Genomic DNA, 9,759 nt, shown 5'->3' on the forward strand with positions numbered 1-9,759 from the left:
TTCTGTTACAGATCTTAAACAGAAATTTAGGAAGTGACTTTGAAGTCTCAGACAAAGAACTAACAAACTTGGTAACCTGAAAAAAAAAAAAAAAAAAACCAAAAAAAAACACCTTACTTGTCTTGATGAGAAGAAAAGTTTCACCTACTTTGAATTACGATCTAGTGCTTCATTCATAGCAAGGCATTCTGCTGGCTGTCACTGCCCTGTGGCTTACCCAGCTCTGCCGCTTGCAAGCTTTCACTTGGAGGTTGTTCCTCTCCATGCAACTTTGTTCACACATGACATGGGAGCAAACTCATGGCTTATTGCCCGTTACAGAACTTAACCCACTGGCAGAAATGCTGCAGTTTTTTCTTAACAGCTCAGCTCCCTGCTATCTTACAAGTTACTTACGTGAAAATCCCTCATACCTCCAAGGCCCAGCTACATGACACAAAGGGCAAGACTCCGCACCACTCAATTTTATTAGTACAGGTCACAAAGCCCTTAAATGCAACTGTACTACACACACACCTTCTCACAGTCAGTTGTCTTATTTGGCCAGACCTTCAGACTTTTCCAGAACATAAATAATTATCAAGTGGTTACTTCCTGAAAGAGTATTAGAAGCTTCTGTAACACAGAGACTGCTCTCCAGCCACCACCATTAGTATGACTCAGGACAGCAATACTGCAGTCTGTGAAATATGTTAGTGTATAATGTAATGATAAAATCCTTCGTTAAGACTCTTTTGTTTCCCAGTTTTATATAAAACTAAAACTCCTGAAGCAGGATTTTCTTTTTCTCTTTATACTTGCTATGCCTTTTTTCAGGATTATAATAAGTCCTATCTGTGAGTTTGGAAACCTCATAAATACTGTTCTTGTTTACCATAGAAAGGTCAGCAATAGCCTAAATCCCTGCATAATTATCTTCTTCAGAAGAATGAAGTATAAGATACTGAACATCATTGCAATATAATTTCAGCAGGGCAGGATCCATCCTTAAATGTGCTTCTAGCCACCAACTTCTGCTTGGATGATATGATAATTGTTTAAATGTAGAAGAAAGCAAGAGAGTTTTTACACAGTGCGGATGTTTTCACCTGCTGGATGAAAAAAAAAAAAATAAAGCCCGTAGCTTGAAATGCATCCAAGTAGTGATGGTAATTAGGTATTGGCATTTCATTCAGGAAAATGATACAGCTTAATAAAGTTTTTGTATCCTAACACCACACAAGAAATTACTAAAGGAAAATGCAGATTCAGGCTAGGAAACACTTTGTATTCTTAGAAGAGATATACAATCAGAAATAAAGGGAATGAGGACAATTTATCCTGTTCAGGTCTGGGTAAGGAACAGGATCAGACATCTGTATGTAGTGCAACAACTGGCCTGACAGCTTTCTACAAATACCCATTGCTGTATCACACATAGCACCTTCCTGTAGAAATTACTCCCTTGATCTCACCAAATATATACATGCAACAATACAATCTACCAGGAAGTCTGCACTCAACAGAACTTAGAATCCTTGAAGAAAAGTGTTGCCTGAATCCATTTAATACCTCCAAACATCGTGGATCAATTCTTTGTAGAACAAGGTCTACAGTGATTTCCAGATTAGGAACAATAACCAAGAATATTTCATATATGGACAGAACTGCTTTTCACTTCACCCTTCTTGAAACTTCTCAATACAAGAGTGAAGGGAGTTGGTGAAACTGAGGATTTTGCAATCTGAAATTGAATTACATTACTACAAATACACAAACGGAATGTTAGATATAAAACCATATTTTTAGCCAAAGTACAACTGAAACAATAGCACCCAGTGTAGATAGAGAAGGCACATACAGCAAAATATAATTCTCATTTTTAGTCAATGGTTGCTATATATTATTCCATATAGCCTCTTTGAGATCTAAGGTCATTTAAAATATAACGTTTTCCCCTTTACCTCCAGGTTTCCCTCTGTGGCTCTCTCTGTGAAAACTAGTATTTTCATGGGCACTTGTGTAATTGCTCCGAGGTGAAACTACTGCCAGTACTGTCAGAGGGCAGAGATATTCACTGTAAGAATGGCAAAATTCCACCTCCAGAGAACAGGTGTGCATTTCAATACATTTGTAGTTTTCAGAAGGAACATGCATTGTTTTCATGGTGAAACAACCAATTCCAACAGCAACATCTCTTAATTTCATACAGGATTTAAGGTAGGACCAAAATTATTTACCTTTATCATAAAGTATTACTGTGACGCTTCTCTGGCACTAAGACATCTTGTTAATTTTAGCAGATTGCATATTTTAAATTAAGAATGAGCAAATATGTCTTCTTAAAATAGGAATATGAAAACCTGTGAAGGATTCAGATTTTCAACTAAGAAAGGAAGGAATTTGGCTACAGTTCTCTGCAGAAGCTCACATTCACAATTCTCAGTTCTGGAGTTCGATGTCCTGTACGGATGCATCAGTGAGGTGTAGGGCAAAACTTTCTGGAAGGATGAATATACAGCCCTGCAACATTCTGATCAGGAAATAGTCTGTGAATATGCATAAGGGCAGCAGTAACCCCTTTCTAGTAGCTTTAAAAAAAAGGTTAAAAACTTTGGAGGTGGCTCTTCCCCAATAAAAACATTACTGTTACAGTTCTATGATGAGTAAGAAAAGGATCCAAAAGATCTATAAAGTGCTGGAGGCTTTGGAGCCTCTTAGGTACAAGAGAAAGGACCATCTCTGTATTGCTTTAAACTTTTGGTAAACAGAATGTGCATCTTGAAAAGTATTCTGAGTAAAAAAGACTTAAAGAGAATCAGCCAAGGGAGGGGCATGGGAAGGAGCAGCTTCTTCTTGGGAAGCCTACTCATACTGGAAGGAAAGCGTTACTTGTCTACAGAAGAATACCAGTGAATAGCCAAAAGCCTCCTGCTTTTAGTTAATGGATATAGGCAGCCATAAATTAGTCAGTGTTTTTTGAGACAATTAACATTTAAGAAGATGAAAACATGAATTCCTTTTCTCTGGACAATTTCATACTTCTGAGTAACAAGCCTTCAACAGTATTTTCCTTACTATTTTAACACAGAAAGTCAGGAACACATTCTTAACTTATTTTTGAATGACATTTCTCTCGCTTTCCTAGCCAATAGCAAATAGGAAAAGGGTAGATAAAAGCAAGGCTGGAGAGCCTGGGCAGGCAGAGTGCAAAATATCAAATGAATATGAAGCTTATCCAGCTTAGTTGGCTCCATTATGCATCCACAACTACACCCTGAGTCCTCCCCATACACAGAGTTTAGTTCATCTCAGTAAAGCAAAAACAGTTCATTGTGGAATTAAGTAATTTCCATCACCCACAGCTTATTTGACACATGGCTTTTACCACCCATAGCCTCTCTGCTCACGTGAAAAGGAGAATAAAGCACTCACACAACATGACCAGCTAAGCTGTTTGACACGGCCTGCTCCTATGGAGAGTGCACAACTGTGTGTTTCATAGCCATGCTCCTTGAGGGCTGGTATTGCTACTGCCCACGCACGGCTGGGCTGAGCTCTGTCAGGATCACAAATGCCTGCACCACCTCCACGACATGGTGAAGACACACATCTGCAGCTCTGCCTTTTCCACTTCTTGTCCTCATTCCCTCAGGGTGCTCCCTGTTAGGCCTTCTGCTGCCTCCTTGTCTTGTTTTCACATGTATTCTCGCCTTCCTTTAAAGTGTCAGTGTTGAAAAATAACCCTTCAGATAGCATTAGATAAGCTGCACTGAGCTGCAGTGACAGAAAGGGACAAAAGTCTGGGACTATGAGGACACAGGGAATGATCAGGTCACGCAGGCAGCAGTGGCGAGACCCCAGGGTCTTAAGAGATCTTGTGCAATCAGGCATCAAAAATTGGAATTAGCCTGGATTTTTATCTCCCAGGTACGCTAAAGCTCAGGTTTTCAGGCTTCGCTTCCCCAGCACAACACTGAAAAACATATTTAAATGACAGCAGAGATTCTTATTTAGTCACATACTTCTAGCAGTGTTAGGGAAAAAAAAAGCTAAATAGCCTTGTGATCAAATTCAGTGACTGGAAGAAACTACTGAAAAATCCCAGACAGACCAGAGGAGGAACAACACCAAATTGCAGATGAAGAAGAGCCACTGGGGATTTCAGACAAAGCTTTATGAACTACCTTGTTGCCCTCTCAAATATATACTATTCATTTTATGATTCTAACTTGCACATTGTTTATGTACACAATGAAAAACAATTTATTTCCTGATTATTGTAGTCCAAGTCAGAAAGTTCAAATACAATGTGCGTGGAAGATAATACAGTATTCTCAGTGTAAATCAGTTCAACCACAAGACAAAGATAATAAAAAAGGCTTCCCCAGGCAGACACCTCTCCAATACATCCCCCCGCCAATAAAGAGTGCAAGTTAACTTGCAGCACACACAAGGCTTTTGCCTATTTCCCCTCTTCCCTTGCCATTTGGTTTGCTTTTACCTTAGTGTCACATAAACTGGAATTGCTGTTGTGGAAGCCAAGCTTGAGAAGAGTTTTCTGAAGTCCATGCTCAAACTGGGAAGCATACATTTTAAAACACCCAAAACACTTCCTTGTAATCTGCTGCAATAAGAAGTCAGTATTATATTTTGCAGCTACCATCTCGTTACCAGTTACTACAAGTTCACAGGCTTCTGTGATTTTAAAACAGCAGCAAAACTGTGTCAGAACTACAAGGGAAAAGGATCTTGCACAAGCAAAGTGTACTGAAAGAGCTAATGAAATGTGACAGCTGGAGAAAATGACCAATTCATCTATCACATTGAGAATGGCAACAAACATCAAAAACTTGTTGTTAGCAGACAGCATTTGTTCCATTCTGTCGGTTTAATTGTTGATAAGACAGAAAGGCAGAAGGAGATCCTCAACGTTATGAGCATACTTATTTTCACAAGTTTGTGATAGTTATTTGAGAATCTCTTTAAACAGCGGTCTTCAAAATAAGGCTGCTAATGTCTCAATAAAGCTAAACACAAATTAATTTGCAACTTCCTCTTTGAGGATTCATTTCTTAGAATGAGGACCAAATCCAGCATCATCTCCTCACCCCATTTTGGCTCAATAGCATAATGCCTATTGGCAGCATCAACAGGGCTATGATTTCTCAGAAAAGATAATGTTTGAGATCAGTCAAGTATAACACATAGTTGTAAATATGAACTGCTTATTGTTTAAGTAGAATATTTGATGGCAGGATGATGAAATGATTAACGCTATTTTAATTTTGGCAAAAGTTTGAGAAATAGCTTTTTCTAGAAATTTGGACATTGTCTGTAAAATATATTTCAACACTTCCTAAATGATGGCTTTTTCAAAACTTAAAACTACTACAGTATTTTAGCGGGCACTGATAACTCCCATAGGAGAGAGAAGATCTTGTTCTTCGTAGTACAAAGTACTCTGCATTACCTTCAAAATACTTATGTTTCCACAAATGCACATACGCAGAAGTTTTACTTTGAATTTAAATGATTTTGCTTTCAGTTTGGCTGCTGACTGGAAAAACAAATGCTGAATTTACTACTTTTCAATACTGAAAGTCTGAGCAGATTGATATGATTTTCTTTGGAAAAAGAAAAAGCAATAGAACCTGTCCTTTCTAGTCCTTGTGGGAATCTAGAACAAAAGCCAGTGAAGAAGCATCAACATTTGAAAAATTAGCAATCTTGATTTATCATTATATGCCTGAAAAATGTAATTGAAAGCAGGCAAAGCATTCTTTTGAACCTCTTTCCTTCTGCTCCCTTCTCACCATTCAAATCTGAGGTGTAGCTGTGCTCTCACCTCATGCCTTCAAAAGCTGCCCACTGTGTTTGCACACACGTATATTAGCAGATTAAACATGTGCAGGATTACATGCAACAGAGTACCTAAGATCAGAACAAGCTCCTGCTGTCTCGAGAACAGATTTCCTGAACTTAAAAGCATGTACAGTTATTGAACACAATGTGATAGCATTTGAGATTAATATATACATAGGATAGATTTATTATATGCATTAAAAGCTTGCTTATTTATACTACGATGTCCAGCATTTATATAACATATTACTTCCTTATTAAAATCAATAGTAGATTAGGAACACAGTTTTTCAAAACATATTGAAGAAGAGACAGGTTTTTCTCAGAATGTTTGGGATACATACTGGAGCAGCACGACCTCATATGCAAACTAAAAGTCTAACATTAATTTCTAAGGCTTTCTGTGCAAGTGTATTTTTTTTTAATAATGAACCACACGATGCCTTTGATGTTTGGCTGATTCCAGGACAAGAGTGCATTAAACAGTCTATTCATCCTCTCGGGGACATCACCACAAGGCTTGTCGACCTGTGGAAGCAAAAAATCCTTCTATAAACACAAGGACCAAACTAAGTGAAAAAGAAACAGGAACCCAAATGGTGCAAAACCGCTTAGAGCAAGTAAATATAAAAACATTTTATTTTTATTCATAGTACTGTGAGGCTACAATGTAGATTCTGTGGACTTCCTTTAGCTCTGACCCAAAGAATTTATCATACACCACTCTCATAATGAAATTACCAAAATAACTTACTGAAGAAGAAATATGGGTAAGTCTACTATTTAATACAATAGCTTGCTAAAAAGTTCCATTAGGCTGATAAATAACTCAGTACTGAAATTCTTCTCTCACTTCTAGGTCTCCTACTAAAATCTCAACTCTCCTCAATGTATAGGCTATGGATTTTTCTTGCTGAGGTCTATAAATTTGACAGTTTCAGCTGTGTTCTTAATCTGTATGGTTGTCTAAAATGACAAGGCTTGCTGGGAGAGCATCTATCTTGGAGGCAGAAAAGAAAGTATTAGCTGCAGACAGGCTGAACAATAGGCATGATGGACACTACCCTGAATAGGACAAACTAAATATGACATGGAATTAGGCAACGTGACTACAACTACTCCTAATTTCACAGAATGCTCACTTTTCTGTCCTTAGAAATATACTCCTATCAGACAGGAACCCTACCCTTTTTTAAAGTTCTGTATTGCGAAGTACACGACCCCCAGAACCCACATTACAAGTTAAGACCTTATGGGAATATCAACCTTCTGGAGTGTGAAAAATGAATTTTATCTAGGTCAGGTCAGATGACTGAGATGAAACCTGAAGGGTTGGATATTTGGAATATCTCCATCACTTCTTCAGGGTTAAGCAGCTTTACATGCCTTCTAAAACTGACCTCAGGTATATATTAACTCGTTTAAGTTATTTCAGAAGTTCCAATATTATCTTCAAATAACACCCTTAAAAAGGCAATGCTAGCCCAGAAATATATTACTATCAGTTAATGCTTTTTTTTCCTCGCACAAATGAGACTTTGGTGAAAAAAAGTTAGAAGTACCTGAATTATCTTAATTGCAAACTCATCTCATACTCCTGAAACTATGCTATAGATATCAAGGAGGAAGCTTTCCAGTGATACTCACGTGAACTCCAACTTCAGTCACAGAAAGGCAGTAATGACTAGCACACATCTGTAACAGTAAAACTAATTAAGACAGCAAGGTCTGGGGACTGCAAAAAAAAAAAAAAAAGATGTTCAAGTTTAAGAGGGGTGGGGTAGTTTTAATTTAAATTGAATGAAAAAAATTATCAAGTTAAATAGAGCGTATGCATGCTAACCGGCTCTATTTCTCATATATAAAATTATCTGAACCACCAAGATTTTGCCTCCAGCTCCAAACAGAATCAGTCCTGAGAGAAATGTCACTTTTAATGGCAAATTCAATGTAACTAAATGATGTGAGAATTTTAAACGAACCAACTAAGAGAATATCAGCACAGCTTCACAATACAGACTGAAATTTGTGGTTGTACTTGTGTCTGCAACTATATTTTCCAGGAAGAACAGCCATATCAGTGCAAGAAATTTCAGATGCACTTCGCAAGCCTACATACTTCTCAATTCCAATTAGAAAGGTTGCGACCTCCTTCAAACAGTCAAAAAGCTGAGTGCCTAGCATTTCTTCAAAACCCTATTTCTGAATTTATTACAGGATAAGCAAGTAGTTCAAAATTGTGAGGAAAATCTTAATTCTGGAGAATAACTAAAGACACTGTACCAATCCTGACCTCCTCTCTTGCAGCATAATCATGCAAGGCCCCATACCAAATCTGAAGACTGTGGAGCACATTGCCAATCTTGGTTGGACTGTCCTGTCCCACCCACCATTTAGACTGGATTTGGTGCCTTCTGCCATCCATGGTGTCAAAAGCCTTGCTTGTAGGCACCATTCACTGCTCTGTTCTTATCCCCCCAGCCACTCATGACATCATAAAAGGCTACCAGATTAGTCAAGCATGATTTCCCCCTCGTGAATCCATGTTGACTACTCCTGATAAGCTCCTTCTCTTCCACTTGCTAGGAGATAACATCCAGAATAAGCTGCTTCATCACCTTCACAGTGACGGAAGTGAGGCTAACTTGTCCATAGTTTCCCAGATCCTTCTTGCTCTTTTTTTGAAGACTGAAGTGACATTGGCTTTCCTTCAGTCTTTCGGCATTTCTCTCATTCTCCATTACCTTTCATTGATCAAAGACAGTGTTCAGGCAGATCCTTCTGCCAGTTTCCTCAGCATACCTGGGTGCATCCAATTAGGGCCTGTAGATTTGTGCGTGAAGTTTACCTAGATATTCTCTAACCAAATCCACCCACAACCAAGGGCAAATTTTCTTTTCCCCAGGGTCTCTCCCATAGCTCCAGGTGTGGGATTTCCAAGGGACAGTGTTAACAGCAAAGGCTAATGCAAAGAAGGCATTCATAACTGCCTTCTTATTGTCCTCGGTTACCAGTTACCTGACTCAGCAATGGGTCCTTCTTGTTTTTTGACCTGTCCTGACAGATTTAATTCTAGGCGAGCCTTAGCCTCCCTCATTGCTTTCCTGCATACCCTGACAATTTTCTTTTATTCTTTCCCAGAAGCCAGATCTCAACAACACTTTTCATCAACAAAAAAACTGAAGCACATTACTGTAAAGTTTTTATACTTGAAAACATTTCTCTTCGCTGGCACACACTTGACCAATGCTTTGTACTTGTTTTTCTTCTTCTTCTTCTTCTTCTTCTTCTTCTTCTTCTTCTTCTTCTTCTTCTTCTTCTTCTTCTTCTTCTTCTTCTTCTTCTTCTTCTTCTTCTTCTTCTTCTTCTTCTTCTTCTTCTTCTTCTTCTTCTTCTTCTTCTTTCTTTATTTATTTATTTATTTATATACATATATATATTTTAATTGCTGAAAAATAAATGCCCAATGCAAGTGAATAGGTTATGGCTGAAATAAACTTCCATTAAGGATTCACAGCTGCCACCCATGTTTAGCCAGAATCGCTCAAGATTTACTAATTTTCACCTGACAATGTGTCTTTAAAGTATCTTTTAATTAATCCAATTTTTGCCTGTTTTTAACAACAGATGTATTATAGTTAATGTCAAATTCTATTATTTAAAAAATTACATTATCTACCAAAGTTCAGTTCCATGGAACTATCATATCGTTATTAGGTAAACACCTAGGACATAAATGAATTAAGTATATGGATCGACCTTCAAAGCTTATTTTAAAAATGTTCATATTGCAATATTTCATATAAAAATGCTTCTGACATAGCAGGCATTCATTTCTGACTAGAGCACAATTCTGTGTTTAGAAAACCCAATGTCTCTAATCAAGAAATGAAAAAAAACTTTCAATACATCTTC

At 37.8% G+C, this 9,759-nt stretch overlaps 1 long non-coding RNA gene across 1 annotated transcript; it reads right to left on the reverse strand.

The window, feature by feature from the left end:
- Positions 1 to 6,022: 6,022 nt before the first annotated feature.
- On the reverse strand, positions 6,023 to 7,580 carry LOC107315581 (uncharacterized). The gene is made up of 2 exons (XR_001555969.3): positions 7,492 to 7,580; positions 6,023 to 6,372 (listed from the first exon to the last, which is right to left on the reverse strand). It is a non-coding gene; the product is annotated as an uncharacterized LOC107315581 (long non-coding RNA).
- Positions 7,581 to 9,759: the final 2,179 nt, after the last annotated feature.

Source organism: Coturnix japonica, chromosome 8 (assembly GCF_054131305.1).
Source record: "Coturnix japonica strain WE chromosome 8, WE-NBRP24, whole genome shotgun sequence".
NCBI classification, from domain to species: Eukaryota; Metazoa; Chordata; class Aves; order Galliformes; family Phasianidae; genus Coturnix; species Coturnix japonica.